We start from the raw sequence: 15,857 nt of genomic DNA on the forward strand, positions 1-15,857 counted from the left end.
GTAAATGAATTCTTGAAGGTGGCAGGACAGGTAGATAAAGCTGTAAAAAGGGCATATACGATACTAGGCTTTATAAATAGGGGCATAGAGTACAAGAGTCAGGAGGTTATGATTAATCTATATAAAACATTGGTTAGGTCTCAGTTAGAATACTGCGCCCAGTTCTGGGCACCACACTATAGGAGGGATGTTAAGGCATTGGAAAGGGTGCAGAGGAGATTTACAAGAATGGTACCAGGAATGAGGGACCTTGGTTATGAGGAAAGGCTGGAGAGGCCGGGATTATTCTCATTGGAGCAGAGAAGGTTACGAGGAGACCTAATAGAGGTCTTCAAAATCATAAGGGGATTTGATAGGTTAGAAAGGGAAAAACTGTTTCCACTGGTGGATGTGTCGGTGACTCGAGGTCACAGATTTAAAATAGTTTCTAAAAGAAGCCGAGGGGAAAGGGGAAGAAATTTTTTCGCGCAGCGAGTTGTTCGAATCTGGAACGCATTGCCTGAAAGGGTGGTAGAGGCCGATTCGATAACAACTTTTAAAAATACAATGGACGGGTATTTGAGGAGGACCGGTCTGCAGGGTTATGGGGAAAGGGCTGGGGAGTGGGATTGACATTACATTGCTGTTTTCAAAGAGCCGACACAGACTCGATGGGCCGAATGGCCTCTTTTTGTGCTGTACGATTCTACGATTCTATAAATTGGATTAGCTCTAAATTTAAATATTTTAAATTCGAGCGAGGCGTTATCACAAAGCGCTTTGTATTCCTTTTATTCTTCAAATTTTCAGGCACCTCTCATTACCATGTACAACAACTTGTATTTATATAGTGCCTTTCACTCAAGTAAAGTCTCGGAGTGTTTAATCACGGTGTGGTTTGATACCAAGCTGGAAAGAGAGGGGAGATGACCGAAGGCACAATCGAAGAGGAATGTCCTCAAGTGTGATTTGAAAGGGAAAGAGGAGGCAAGATGGAGGGAATTCTAGAAATTTGGGACACAGTGATTTAAAGCATGGACACCAATGGTGGAGCGGAGGGGACGAGAGAAGTGCAGAAGACCTGAGCGAAGTGGTCTGGAGTGTGAGCAGATCGGACAAGTAAGGAAGTTCCAGGGAGTGAAGTGATTTGAAAGTGAGAGTGAGGATTTTGAAATCCACAGAACAGTACTTGAAATACACAATACTATTCTTTAAAAAATTATATAGAAAGCTGAAAACCTGGGATTTTGTGGAATGTCACTGATGTTGATATCATGAGGTTCTGCCCCAGGGCTATTATTATTATTATTATTATCATGAATGGGAAGAATTGGCTAAGGTAGTAATCACCAACCATGTCATGACTGAAGCAGAAATTCATGATAAATCAGAGGAAAACCACACATAATGGTTATTCCAAGAGCTTCTCTATATCAGCAGTTCTAATGGGAAATTTATTATCGGGGAGCGCTTTTGATATAAGGTACTTAATCTCCCCTTCACTTGGAGACATGCCAATTCAAGTTTCCAATGTGATCAGCAAAATTTACTAATTTACACCCAGGACAAGGTGAATGTCTGAGCAAAAAAAATCAAACCTAACAATAGACAACTGGGATACCAGTCAAATGTGGAAAAGCATTTCTCTTTTTAACATTTAGAGTTCATGGAGCAAGTCAGCAAGTCACTGTTCTTAAAATATTCCTCTAATTAAGCCATCATGCGGAGATAACTTTTGCATAACAATTTCCTTAAAACTCTTTTCCAACCTGAAATGAGTCAAAAAAAATTAAAAAGCATATGAAAACTAAGACACTTATGGAAAATCTTAGTAAATCTTGTCTTTTATTACCCACATGACCTGTATGCAATTTCTCTCAAAGAAAAGTTATGTCGTCAAATCAATGTTATGTCACTCAGAATTATACAGCTGTCCTTTATTTTTGTTATTCAGAAACGGCTTGTTCTATTTGTACTGACTGCATTGATGAGATTATATAGCAGTAAGGTTTTATGATTGATTGGTTTTGCTGTAATATGTGAATTACAGCACTAAGTTGTCTTTTTGTGATGCAGTACTTGAATCAAATAGCAGTTTGAAAACATCATTCAAATGAATCCTACACTACCATTGTTATAGAGCATGTTAGACCTAGGGAGAATGCTGATATAAGCAAGACCATTAGAATTGTCTAACACTGTCACTACCTATTATTTACCTCTTGATTACTTAGTGACATTGCCCCTTTTTTTTGGTCAGACAGCTGTCCGACATTTCCAGAAAACTATCACCACACTTAAGAGTAACCAAACCAAATAAAGTTCCATTCTGCCACCCACAAATAAAATAAAAATTACTGTGTTTGAAATGGATTGTGCACTCTCCCTAGAGTGTTTAAACTTCTTCTACTTAATTCCAGGGAGTTTTAGGTACAAGTTAGCAATACTAAGCCTTGGGGACGCTTCCTGCTGCTTGCCTATTTGGGACAACCCCCCCCAGCTATTAGAGCTTTGGCTTGCAAGCTTAACAAAAGCTGATCAAGGAGAATCCCTGCCCCTAGTCTGCCCCTCCAAGTCCGATGAGCCAGATATTACCCATCCTTGGTCGAAAGTGTTAATAGGAAACCTGCTTCCAGGTCTATGACTGGCCAGTCACATTGTGTCTGTGTGTGAGGGGGAGGGGAAGAAGGAAGAGTGAAAGAGAGGAAGAAATGTTTGACAAGGACTTGAAACAATTCTTGCTCTAGTTTTCCTTCTTTCCCTTCCTCCCTGATCTTTCTTTTGGGCCTTCCCACAATGGAACAGCTGACATATGTACCTCACAAGATAGAAGCCCAAATGTTAACACTGTCATGTGTGGGGTGCTGGAACTCCAATAGCCCATTGGACCTGCAAGGACACTCTGAAAGATGCCAACATTTTTGGTAAATGCAGAATTCTTCTGTGATGCTCCCTAAATCTCTAAATGTCATATAATTAACATTTTCCAGTTTCATTTCCAAGACTGTGCATTAATGCTTTGACCAACTGAGCAATCAACCAAGATTACACATGAAAGTACTTGGTTTCTAAATTGCTTCGGTTATGGTTTCAGAAGAAAATCCACTTCACAGACCCAAGGATCAACTGAAAGAAAGCCTTTGTGGTTCTGAGGTCCAAAAGTCTTTTAGAAAAAATGCCAAGATGCTCTGGTTTGACCTAGTTTCACTTACTGAGGTTTCAACTAATCTTGGTCCTATTTATGTAGCTCTTTAGCATTCATTCATTGTTTCTCATGATGGAAAGACAGAATTTATCTGTTATTTAATGATCGAAAACCAAGAAAATTGTCCAAAAACATGTGTTTTTGATGATTAATTTAGAAACAATGCTCATTTCTTCATGGCCTGCTAATGCATACTTGTAGAGTTTTTTAAAAAAAGCACACAATATAGTTGACATACAGTACACATCGGGACTTGGAATCGCATGGTCTAAGCTGACACTCCAACGCATTGTCGGAGGTGCCGTCCTTCGGATGAGACATTAAACCAAGGTCCGATTTGCCTGTTCAGGTGGACATTTAAGATCCTATGGCACTGTTCAAAAAGAGAAGGGAGTTTCTCCTGGTGCCTTGACCAACAATTCTCCAGATAAAATTGGTCACTCACTCCATCGCTGTTTGTGGGGGACATTGCTGTGTGCAACTGGCTGCAACGTTTCACCGACAAAGGTACACAGTCAATCAACTTTGCAGTATATCCTGTGAAGCTCTTTGAGATGTCTCGACAATGTGATAAGGCTCTGTATCAAATGCAAGGATTATTATTCTTATTATTACGAGATATCAAAAAAGGCACTGAAGGTAATACATGGACCCTCTAATGAAGCTGTAGAATTACCATCATAATGGAGAATTTTACGCTATCGCTAATACTTACAAATGTAAAAAAATTATTTAGCAAATTTGGCCTCTACAAGCTTGGATCAAGAAATATTTTTGCATTATTTCCCGACAGTATTCAAGCAACTACTTCTATGTAGTCCTTATCCCGCTTCTGGAGCCACAAATGGATGATCCGAAACATGTACCGAGCAGAGTTCATATATTTTTGTAATGTGATGTTCTGTTTTCTACAGATCCACAACAGTTCCAAAACAAAATGTATATTGAATAGGTTTCAGTTATTAATAATAATCCTTGCATTTGACATAGTCCTCATCAGATCACTGAAACATCTCAAAGATTTTCACAGGATTTTACTGTGAAATGCAGCGATTGTGTATTTGTAGGCCAATGCAGCAACCAATTTGTGCACAGCATTATCCCCAAAAAGCCAGGAAGTGAATGACCAATTTTAATCCAGATGATTGTTGTTGGACAGGGCACCAGGAGAAGCTCCCTTCTCTTTTCAATTAGTGTTGTGGGATTGTTAAAGTCCACCTGAGCAGGCAGACAGGACCTTGGTTTAAAATCTGATCCAAAGGAATGATCTTTGACAATGCAGCACTCCACCAACACTGCATTTGGAGCATTTGCCTAGACTGTGAGTTTAAAGTTCTGTTAGTTAACACAATCGCAAAATATTATACAGCACTCATATCTCACAACCTGAGCTGTATTCAGGAATTTTAGGCAAACTTCAAATAACCTATCTTACTGTCTTAGTCAACCTCTGTACAACATTACTGTACTGCCTTCAGGAAAAGTTTTCCATTATGTGAGTTTTTCTTTTTAAAAAAATTAAATCCACATTCCATCATTGTAAAGCAAATAGCAAATGTACAGTAACATTCATTCTGACCGAAAATTTACAAGGTGGGATTTACAAAAACAATATATGTCTGTGTTGCGTGGCATATTCTGGAATCGGTCTCAATTACACACGAGAATAAATTGAGCAGAGATAATCAAAAAATGTTCAATACCCATTTATGATTTACTGATGAGGGTGATCCTGCAATTCACAAACTATCTTTCACAATTTGCAGCAGAACATCAATAATTAGGTGCTACAAATACAGTTAAGTGTGTGTCAGCCTAGCTCAGTTGCTAGCACTCTCGCCTCTCAGTCAGAAGGTTGTGGGTTCAAGCTCCACATTAGTAGCTGGAACTCGTATAGTCGTATAGTCCAATGCTGTGCTGGATTGTTGGGAGTTGTCGTTCGTCCTTTGAATGACATGTTAAACCAAGGCCTTGTCTGCCTGTTCAGGTGGATGTTAAAGGACCCATGACACTATTCCAAAAGAGAAGGAAGTTTCTCTCAGATTCCTGGACAACGATTCTCCAAATAAAATTGGTCACCCACTTCATGCTGTTTGTTCTTGGCTCCGCAAATTGGTTGCTGCGTTCACCCACAGAAATACATAGTCATTCTACTTTACAGTAAAATCCTGTGAAGCACGTCATCCTCCTGACATGAAAGGCACTATAACAAATGTAAGGATCATTATTAAACTGCTTGGTCTCACTCAGGAACAGTTATGACATCAGAGGAGTTACGCAACATCCTAATGAAACAAAGGAAACTCATCATCTTCCTATGAAACATCAGTCTTATTTCTATAAAAAGGCTGAATTGATAACTCCAAAGCAATGAATTAAGTATACAGCTGTTTGCCACAACATCTACTGTCAAACCAAGTGATGTTAAAACAAGGTCCCATCTGCCTGTTCAGGTACACGTTTGAATTGTACTTTTCAAAAAGGGAGTTTCTTTTGATATCCTGGCCATTCGCCTTGATAACATTTGGTCATTTACTTCATGGGTGTTTGTGGAACATTGCTACGCATAAATTGGTTGTTGTGCTTGCCTACAAATACATAATCACTACACTGTACAATTAATCCTGTGAAGCACTTCAAGATGTTCAATAACATGATAAGCAGCTATATAAAATGCAAGGGTATTTTGTGTATATGACAATATAAAGAATAATGCAGACTGGAGTGTGAATCAAGCACACAACATAATTTGGAATTAATGGACACTGGTGACCTACTAATTCTTAACTGTTACAAAAATGACACCTGAAAGATGTCGCTCCACCATATGCTATTCCTACTGAGATGATGGGTAGGCTATTTGGCCTCTGACAACGGTGTTCAAAGATAATTCTCCCTGCAAGGCCTGATCTCCATATAGCAGAACAGATAAAATGAGAAACTCAAGAATATGGGTAAAAAATACATCTTTCTACTACGAAAGTGGGAAGCACCAGCATGTTACCCTGCTGAGATGTTCTTTGCTGTCATAGATTTAAGACATATATTTTAGATAATTATCACAATTATTGACTTCAAATATATAGTTAGAACACATATACGAGGGACACCGCAACAGTAATGCCTCCTCCATTCTATTTTCTCAAAATTGTTCAACTGTTAACTTACACAACTTAACACATTAAACAGAAGCTTTTTAAAATACTCCCCTGCAGTTATTATTCCACAAAGTACCATCACGATCTGCATACTTGTGCCAATGTGGACCCAATGCCAGTATGCCATTACAGCAAAATTATGTGCAAATGGCCTTTTTGGTTTCCTTGTGAACCACGGTTAACATTCAAGGAACACAATAAGCATAAACTTTGTGGAGTTCTGTAACTCAGTGGTTAGAGCACTCGCCTTGCAAGTGAGATACCTGGGTTCAATTCCAGGCAGGGCAAAACCTTGGGCAAGTTTCCTTACTCCACACTCCTAATAATAATCCCTCCAAAAACAAAACAATAATAAATTGGTCATTTTCAATCCACGACTGTTTGTGGAACACTGCTGTGCGCAAATGGCTGCCGCGTTTCACCCACAAATATACAGTCAATTCACTTTACAGTCTATTCTGTGAAGCGCTTTGAGACTTCGAGAAGACGTGAAAAGCGCTATATCAAATGCAAGGATTATTATTATAAACTTTAGAGTAACCAAGTTTACCAATAATCATCTCAATGGCACAATGACTGATAGCGAGACTCAACTCATGCTGAGTGAATCGTTAATCTTTATGGATCAGCTCATCAACTTTCTATGTATTCTCTGTATTAACAGCCACCCACAGCTAGACCTACCTTGAAATTCAGTTTCTCCACTCTTACCCAGCATCTTACAGTACTTGCATCAACACATAACTGTCCGTACATTTTGATCATCCAATGGTGAATCTCAATCGGCGCAATCCCCTCAGCTGTGAGAAATTCAATTATTGCTCTCTGCTTAACATGTATATTGTTGCTGAAACTCTTGTTCATGCCTTCATCACCTCCAGGCTTGACTATGCAAACGCCCTGCTTGTTGGCCTTCCCAACTCCTCCCTCCACAGGCTGCAGATAATCCAGAACTCTGCAGCCCGTGTCCTCTCCCGCACTAAACTCCATAACCCCATCTCCCCCACTCTCGCCCGACTGCATTGGCTCCCTATCCTTCAGAGAATCCAGTTCAAGATACTGGTCCTCACATACAAAGCCCTCCATGGCCTCACCCCACCCTACCTCTGCGACCTCCTAAACCCCTACCAACCCACCTGCTGCCTCCGCTCAGTCGGCTCTGGCCTGCTCCACTTCCCCCGACCCACCCGTCCCACCAATGGCGGGAGAGCCTTCAGCTACTCTGCCCCCAACCTCTGGAATTCCATCCCCCAGTCACTCCACCTCACCCCCTCCTTAGCCTCCTTCAAGTCCTGCCTCAAGACCCTCCTCTTTGACCATGCCATCGGCCACCTCCCTTCCCCTCCCTTCCCTCACCCCACCCCCCCCCCGGCCCCAGCTCAGGTCTGAAAAGCTATACTCTGTCCAATGCCATGGGACGTCCTCCTGACCTGAAAGGCGCTATACAAGTGTAATCTTGTTGTTGTTGTCATGTTGTACTGGTGTCATGAGCTTCCATCGGAATATATAAAAGTAGCTTGTGTATATTTTTCATTATTGTACAACTTACCATTCTTCACAAAATAAATACGAGGCATTAGTTTTGAGGTGTCGCTCTTACATCCCAATGGTCTTTTCACTCACAAAATAGTAGCACCACTTTACAGTATAGACTGTGAAGCACACTTTGAGACGTGTCGAGGACGTGGTCTGGTGCTATATCAAATGCAACGATGATTATCAGTCCTATCCAATCAAAGAGTTCTGAAATCTGTGAGTAAATTATGTTCAGTCCATTCAATTGTTAAGAAGCATATCCAATATGTTTGAAGTTTGACATTTTGTAAAACTGTTGTTTATAGGGTTAAGGTAAATGTTTACACCTAATTTAAAAATATTTTAAAATGAGGATATCCTTATATTATGGGGAATATGGGCAGTGAAATGAAAAAAAAATTCTTTGAATAATCCAAGAATACAATGCTCAATACACAATACACGCTGCCGCGTTCGCCCACAAATATACAGTCAATTCACTTTACAGTGTGTTCTGTGAAGCGCTTTGGGACGTCCTCCCGACGTGAAAAGCGCTATATCAAATGCAAGGATTATTATTATTATTATTATTAAGGAGAAATTAAGAAAACAAGACAGATTGGCCATTGCACTTCTGTTTAAATAGGGCTAACATGATCTAATTTGGGATTAAAATAATGGAGAAAAATCATACTCATCATAACTACATAAAATTCTTGCATTTCATATAACGCCTTATCACATCTTCGAGATGTCTCAAAGTGCTTTAAGAATATACTGTAAAGTGAATTGACTGTATATTTTGTGGGCGAAACGTGGCAGCCAATTATGCACAGCACTGTCCCATAACAGTTATGGATTGAGTGACCAAATTATTATTTATATATTTTTCTAAGGGATTATTACCCCTGGAAAGCGATCTGCCAATTGACAAATAACTGGGTTCCTACTTGTGGAGTCCTGTAGCTCAGTGGTTAGAGCGCTAGTGAGCGAGAGACCTGGATTTGATTCCCAACAGCGCAAAACCTTGGGCAAGTTTCCTTGCTCCACATGACTGATAATAATCTCTCAAGAAAAAAGCAAACAATAAATTGGTCACTTCAATCTACGAGTGTTTGTGGGACACTGCTGTGCACAATTGGCTGCCACGTTTTGCCCACAAATATACAGTGAATTCACATTACAGTATATTGTGTGAAGCACTTTGAGACGTCTAGAAAATGTGAAAAGTGCTATATCAAATGCAAAGATCATAATTACTTACTGGTGGTAGACAGCAGCATTAACAGAGGCATGCCAGGTAAACTATAGATATGAACATCACATTACAATATCTAAGAAACACTACATTACCCATACTGATACTTTGGTTTAAAAAGCCAATCACATATTATCTTCGACAATCTCAAATGCTGTGACCTGTTTTGCCTCTATTTTTAAATCCACAACATGCATTCAGAGCCACTCCAATAAAATAATTGGCATACTCATATACAGTACATGGGAGCTGGTAATTCATATTGACTGAGGGTCCACATAAGTCTGGGCAATTACTGACAATCAGCCCCTGCAAAATACATAGGGAAAAAACGCTGTTATCACACCCCTCCTCAAAAAACCTACTCTCAATCCCTCTGATCTCTCACACTACCGTCCCATTTCCAACCTACCCTTCCTTGACAAAGACCTGGAACGCACTGTTGCAGGTCAACTTTGGTCATACCTCTCCCTCCAATCCCTCCTCTACCCCCTGCAGTCTGGTTTTCACCCTGCCCGCAGCACAGAGACAGAGCTTGTCAAAGTCACAAACGACATCCTCCTCTATCTATGACCTGGGTTCCCTCTGCCTCCATGTCCCCCTGGTCTCCTTGCTGCATTCAACACAGTTAACCACGCCATCCTCCTCCACCGCCTCTCCTCCCTCATCCACCTTAGTGAGACCGCACTCGCATGGTTCGAGTCCTACTTAACTGACTGTCTCCATTTCATCTCAACAAATTGCTTCTCCTCCCACCCGCCCGGTCACCTCCGGGGCACCTCAGGGCCCTGTATGTGATGTCATCCGCAGATGAGCAATGTAAACTTTCACATGTATGAGGACGACACACAAATCTACTTTGCCCCCTCCAGTACCAAGTCCAGGTCTGCCGATGTTCTATCAGCTTGTCTGGCAAATACGTCAATGCCTGGATGAGTGTAAACTTCCTGTAGCTGAATGTGGACAAGACAGAAGCCATACTCCTTGGCTCTCATCAACGTCTGCACTCCTGCGGATCTAAACTCCTCAACCTCCCTGGGCTCTCCCTCAGACTCCCCGAGCCAGTGCACAATTTTGGCAGTTGATTTCACCACCAGCTCTCCTTCCTCCCCCACTTCCGGTCCCTGACCACGACTACCTTCTGCCACATTAGCCTGTGCTAACCTGCGTGGAGACCACTATATAAGTGCAAGTTGTTGTTGTTGCTGGATTGCCACCAGATAACTAAATAACAAAGCTTTACATTTGACATAGCACCACTCACATGAGGAAGACATCTTAAAGTACCTCACAGAATTCACTGTAAAGTACAGTGACTGTATTTTGTAGAAAAACGTGGCAGCCAATTTTGTGCACAGCAGTGTCCCACAAACAGCCATGGCCAATGAAGGCAGATTGTGAATGGGAAGGAATATGAATGACAATTTAAGTAGGTTGTAGTTTCTTCATTTTTAAAAAACACATGGGAGAAAAGTTGATTTGTACCGAAATTCTTCCACTAGCCTTTCCTTCTCCAGTAAATGACTATGAAAATATCTAGCATCAAATCCTGTAGCTCAGTGGTTAGAGCACTCGCTTTGCAAGCGAGAGACCTGAGTTCAATTCCAGGCACAGGGCGAAACCTTGGGCAAGTTTCCTTACTCCACACGCCTAATAGTAATCCCTCCAAAACCCAAAACAATAATAAATTGGTCATTTTCAATCTACGACTGTTGTGGGACATTGCTGTGCGCAATTGGCTGCCGCGTTCGCCCACAAATATACAGTCAATTCACTTTACAGTATATTCTGTGAAGCGCTTTGGGACGTCCTCCCGACGTGAAAAGCGCTATATCAAATGCAAGGATTATTATTATTATTATATGCAGCTAATAATGCAGATAAATGTAATATTCAAATTCAATATGCAACACTTATATCTATTATTGATCATTCTACAGTGACTTATTTGGGATCCTCAGATGACATTACATTACTGAGGAAATCTTTAACACATTGTTGGCTCACTGCTAATATCGCCATATTTCATTTTGACTGGCTGACTTGTACTGAAGTGAAAGGAAATGAACAAAATATCATCGCGGTACAAGGTTACTCTATTAAAAGCTTCACTCCTGAAGATGGGCAATTATACCAAAAAGTATATAATAATTATAATCTTGCCTTGATATAGCGCCTTAACACGTCTTCTAGACATCTCAATGCTTCACGATTTATACTGTTAAATTAATTAACTGTGTTTTGTGGGTGAAATGTGCCAGCCAATTGCGCATAACAGTGTCCCACATAAGTGACTAAATTAGTANTTTTTTAAGGGAATATTACTCCGGTAAAGGGATCCGTCAAATCGACTAACAACCTGGTTCCTACTTACTGCTAAGTAAACAGAGGCGTGTGGAGTAAGGAAACTTGCCCAACATTTCACCCTGCCCGGGAATTTCTAAAAATGAACTGGAAATAATTCCCTACAGTATAAGTTAGTTATATATCTAACTAATTTATACATTGGTACTTTGAATTCATATAGTCAAGGCTGACACTCCTATACAGTGCTGGAGGTATGTTGCATAGGTGCTGTTCTTTGAATGAGACATTAAACCAAAAGCCTACCTGTTAAGGTGCACATTAAAGATCTCATTCCACTATTTGAAAGAGAAGAACATTTCCTTGTCAACAATTCCCAGACAACATTGGTTGTTCACTTGATGGCTGTTTGTGGTACATTGTTGTGCCAATTGGCTGCCGTATTTACCAACAAATATAGAGTCACTACACTTCCCATTAATATGCTGTAAAATACGTAGAGACAAAATGAAAGGCGCTGTATCAAATGTAAGGATTAATATGTTTTCCACTTTTGTAATGGTAATTTACAGTGACGTATTTTCATATTAGTTCTGATAAGCACTATAAATTCTCTGCCAATAGAAAAGTGTCACCTCAATCAAGAGTTATTTGTTGACATTCCAAAATAGGTGTAAGTGAGTTTATTTGCAACAGTGCAACAATGTCAATTTATAAAATATTTCAAGCAAGAGATTACAAATAAGATGTGGCAACAGGGCTCATGTAGAGCATACAACCCGGAATAGACCAGTTGGGCCGAACGGCCTGTTTCTGTACTGTGTAATTCTATGTAAGTATCAGTTTAGGATCACATTCCCAGATCCCCACCCCCCTCTCTCTCTCTCCTCCTCCAATACATACACCAGCAGAACGCACCTCCCCGCAAGCGTACAAAAACCATTGCAATGGATGGGGGAAGAAAGTTGTGCTGTGGTTCGTCAGGTTGGAATCTCAGCAGAAATTCAGTAAACAATACCCATTTGCTGCCCCGACATGACAGGACGATGGTGCACAGCTTCACGTGGAGCAGTTATCACTGTGGTTCTCCCAATTGCTGGGTAGACACCAAGAAGTCAGTCAGCGAGGGTGAGTGAGTGAAGCCAAGGGGCGTTTGTAATTAATGCTGAGGCTGGTGTCAGCACCTCCTGCCACCCAGGGCCAGGTCAGTGCCCCTCACCCTCTCCCTCAGTGTCTGTGTCTCTCGCCCCCTCCCTCAGTGCCAGTGTCTCTCGCCCTCTCCCTCAGTGCCAGTGTCTCCCACCCCCTCCCTCAGTGCCAGTGTCTCTCACCCCCTCCCTCAGTGCCAGTGTCTCCCACCCCCTCCCTCAGTGCCAGTGCCTCTCACCCTCTCCCTCAGTGCCAGTGTCTCTCGCCCCCTCCCTCAGTGCCAGTGTCTCTCGCCCCCTCCCTCAGTGCCAGTGTCTCTCGCCCCCTCCCTCAGTGCCAGTGTCTCTCGCCCCCTCCCTCAGTGCCAGTGTCTCTCGCCCCCTCCCTCAGTGCCAGTGTCTCTCACCCCCTCCCTCAGTGCCAGTGCCTCTCACCCCCTCCCTCAGTGCCAGTGCTCTCGCCCCCTCCCTCAGTGCCAGTGCCTCTCACCCCCTCCCTCAGTGCCAGTGCCTCTCACCCCCTCCCTCAGTGCCAGTGCCTCTCGCCCCCTCCCTCAGTGCCAGTGCCTCTCGCCCCCTCCCTCAGTGCCAGTGTCTCTCGCCCCCTCCCTCAGTGCCAGTGCCTCTCACCCCCTCCCTCAGTGCCAGTGTCTCTCGCCCCCTTCCCTCAGTGCCAGTGCCTCTCGCCCCCTCCCTCAGTGCCAGTGTCTCTCAGCCCCTCCCTCAGTGCCAGTGTCTCTCACCCCCTCCCTCAGTGCCAGTGTCTCCACCCCCTCCCTCAGTGCCAGTGCCTCTCACCCCTCCCTCAGTGCCAGTGCCTCTCGCCCCCTCCCTCAGTGCCAGTGCCTCTCACCCCTCCCTCAGTGCCAGTGCCTCTCGCCCCCTCCCTCAGTGCCAGTGCCTCTCACCCCCTCCCTCAGTGCCAGTGCCTCTCGCCCCCTCCCTCAGTGCCAGTGCCTCTCGCCCCCTCCCTCAGTGCCAGTGTCTCTCGCCCCCTCCCTCAGTGCCAGTGCCTCTCGCCCCCTCCCTCAGTGCCAGTGCCTCTCGCCCCCTCCCTCAGTGCCAGTGCCTCTCACCCCCTCCCTCAGTGCCAGTGCCTCTCTCCCCCCCCCTCCCTCAGTGCCAGTGCCTCTCGCCCCCTCCCTCAGTGCCAGTGCCTCTCACCCCTCCCTCAGTGCCAGTGTCTCTCGCCCCCTCCCTCAGTGCCAGTGCCTCTCGCCCCCTCCCTCAGTGCCAGTGTCTCTCACCCTCTCCCTCAGTGCCAGTGCCTCTCGCCCCCTCCCTCAGTGCCAGTGCCTCTCCCCTCCTCCCTCAGTGCCAGTGTCTCTCGCCCTCTCCCTCAGTGCCAGTGTCTCTCACCCCCTCCCTCAGTGCCAGTGTCTCTCACCCCCTCCCTCAGTGCCAGTGCCTCTCGCCCCCTCCCTCAGTGCCAGTGCCTCTCGCCCCCTCCCTCAGTGCCAGTGTCTCTCACCCCTCCCTCAGTGCCAGTGCCTCTCGCCCCCTCCCTCAGTGCCAGTGCCTCTCACCCCCTCCCTCAGTGCCAGTGTCTCTCGCCCCCTCCCTCAGTGCCAGTGCCTCTCGCCCCCTCCCTCAGTGCCAGTGCCTCTCACCCCTCCCTCAGTGCCAGTGTCTCTCGCCCCCTCCCTCAGTGCCAGTGCCTCTCGCCCCCTCCCTCAGTGCCAGTGCCTCTCACCCCTCCCTCAGTGCCAGTGTCTCTCGCCCCTCCCTCAGTGCCAGTGTCTCCCCCCCTCCCTCAGTGCCAGTGTCTCTCGCCCCTCCCTCAGTGCCAGTGTCTCTCGCCCCCTCCCTCAGTGCCAGTGTCTCTCACCCTCTCCCTCAGTGCCAGTGCCTCTCGCCCCCTCCCTCAGTGCCAGTGCCTCTCGCCCCCTCCCTCAGTGCCAGTGCCTCTCGCCCCCTCCCTCAGTGCCAGTGCCTCTCGCCCCCTCCCTCAGTGCCAGTGTCTCCCACCCCCGCCCTCAGTGCCAGTGTCTCTCACCCCCTCCCTCAGTGCCAGTGCCTCTCACCCCCTCCCTCAGTGCCAGTGCCTCTCTTACCTGCTCCGCCGCGTACACCGAGCACCTGCCGCTCAGGCCCCGGGCCCCGCCGCTCCGGCTCCACAGTCGCCGTTGGCCTCTCGGTCCCGCCTCCGGGCTCGGGCTCGGGCTGCTCCAGCTCAGCCACACCCCGGCCCCCGCCAGCCCCAGCCCGGCTCCCGCTCCCAGCAGGACGGTGGGGCTCAGACGGCGGCTCTCGAGGCGGGTGACCAGAGACAAACCGCCCCCGAGGAGCGGCCACAGGCGGCTCCGGGCGGCCATCTTCACGGAAGTGCGGCCAAATCTCGCGAGAAGCGAGTGAAGGAGCGGCCACTCAGCTGCTGCTCTGAGTCACTGTCCAACACCAGCACTGTCCCCTCACTGTGTCCCCCACTGGCTCACTGTGTCCCCCACTGGCTCACTGTGCCCCCCACTGTGTCCCCCACTGGCTCACTGTGCCCCCCACTGTGTCCCCCACTGGCTCACTGTGCCCCCCACTGTGCCCCCCACTGGCTCACTGTGTCCTCCACTGGCTCACTGTGCCCCCCACTGTGCCCTCCACTGGCTCACTGTGCCCCCCACTGTGCCCTCCACTGGCTCACTGTGCCCCCCACTGTGCCCCCCACTGGCTCACTGTCTCCCCCACTGGCTCACTGTGCCCCCCACTGTGCCCCCCACTGTGCCCCCCACTGGCTCACTGTGTCCTCCACTGGCTCACTGTGCCCCCCCACTGTGCCCCCCACTGGCTCACTGTCTCCCCCACTGGCTCACTGTGCCCCCCACTGGCTCACTGTGTCACCCACTGGCTTACTGTGTCACCCACTGGCTCACTGTGTCCCCCACTGGCTCAGCCACTGGCTCACTGTGTCTGTCACTGGGTCACTCACTGTGTCACTGTGTCTGTCACTGTGTCACTCACTGTGTCACTGTGTCTGTCATGGGTCACTCACTGGGTCACTGGGTCTGTCACTGGGTCACTCACTGTGTCACTGTGTCTGTCACTGGGTCACTCACTGTGTCACTGTGTCTCTCACTGTGTCACTGTATTACTGTATACATTGCATACACCGTATCACTCACTTTATCACTGTATCACTCACTGTGTCATTGTATCATTCACTGTGTCACTGTATCACTCACTGTATCAATCACTGATACTCACTCATTTAACCACTCACTATGTTACTCTGTCACTCACAGTATTGCTGCTTCTCCTCCCTCCCTCACGAACGTGGCGGCTGTCTGGCAAGCTTTCCC

The 15,857-nt window shown here is 45.9% G+C and overlaps 1 protein-coding gene across 1 annotated transcript in view; it reads right to left on the minus strand.

Annotated features, from left to right (window-relative positions):
• micu2 (mitochondrial calcium uptake 2) overlaps positions 1–14,876 on the minus strand; it is a 264,328-nt gene extending 249,452 nt beyond the window's left edge. The window contains exon 1 of the mRNA XM_042333913.1: positions 14,622–14,876. The gene's annotated coding sequence lies outside the window, so the exon portion shown is untranslated. The remainder of the gene's footprint in view (positions 1–14,621) is intronic.
• Between the last annotated feature and the right edge of the window lie 981 nt (positions 14,877–15,857).

This window comes from Callorhinchus milii, unplaced genomic scaffold, assembly GCF_018977255.1.
Source record: "Callorhinchus milii isolate IMCB2004 unplaced genomic scaffold, IMCB_Cmil_1.0 Scaffold4, whole genome shotgun sequence".
Lineage (NCBI taxonomy): Eukaryota > Metazoa > Chordata > Chondrichthyes > Chimaeriformes > Callorhinchidae > Callorhinchus > Callorhinchus milii.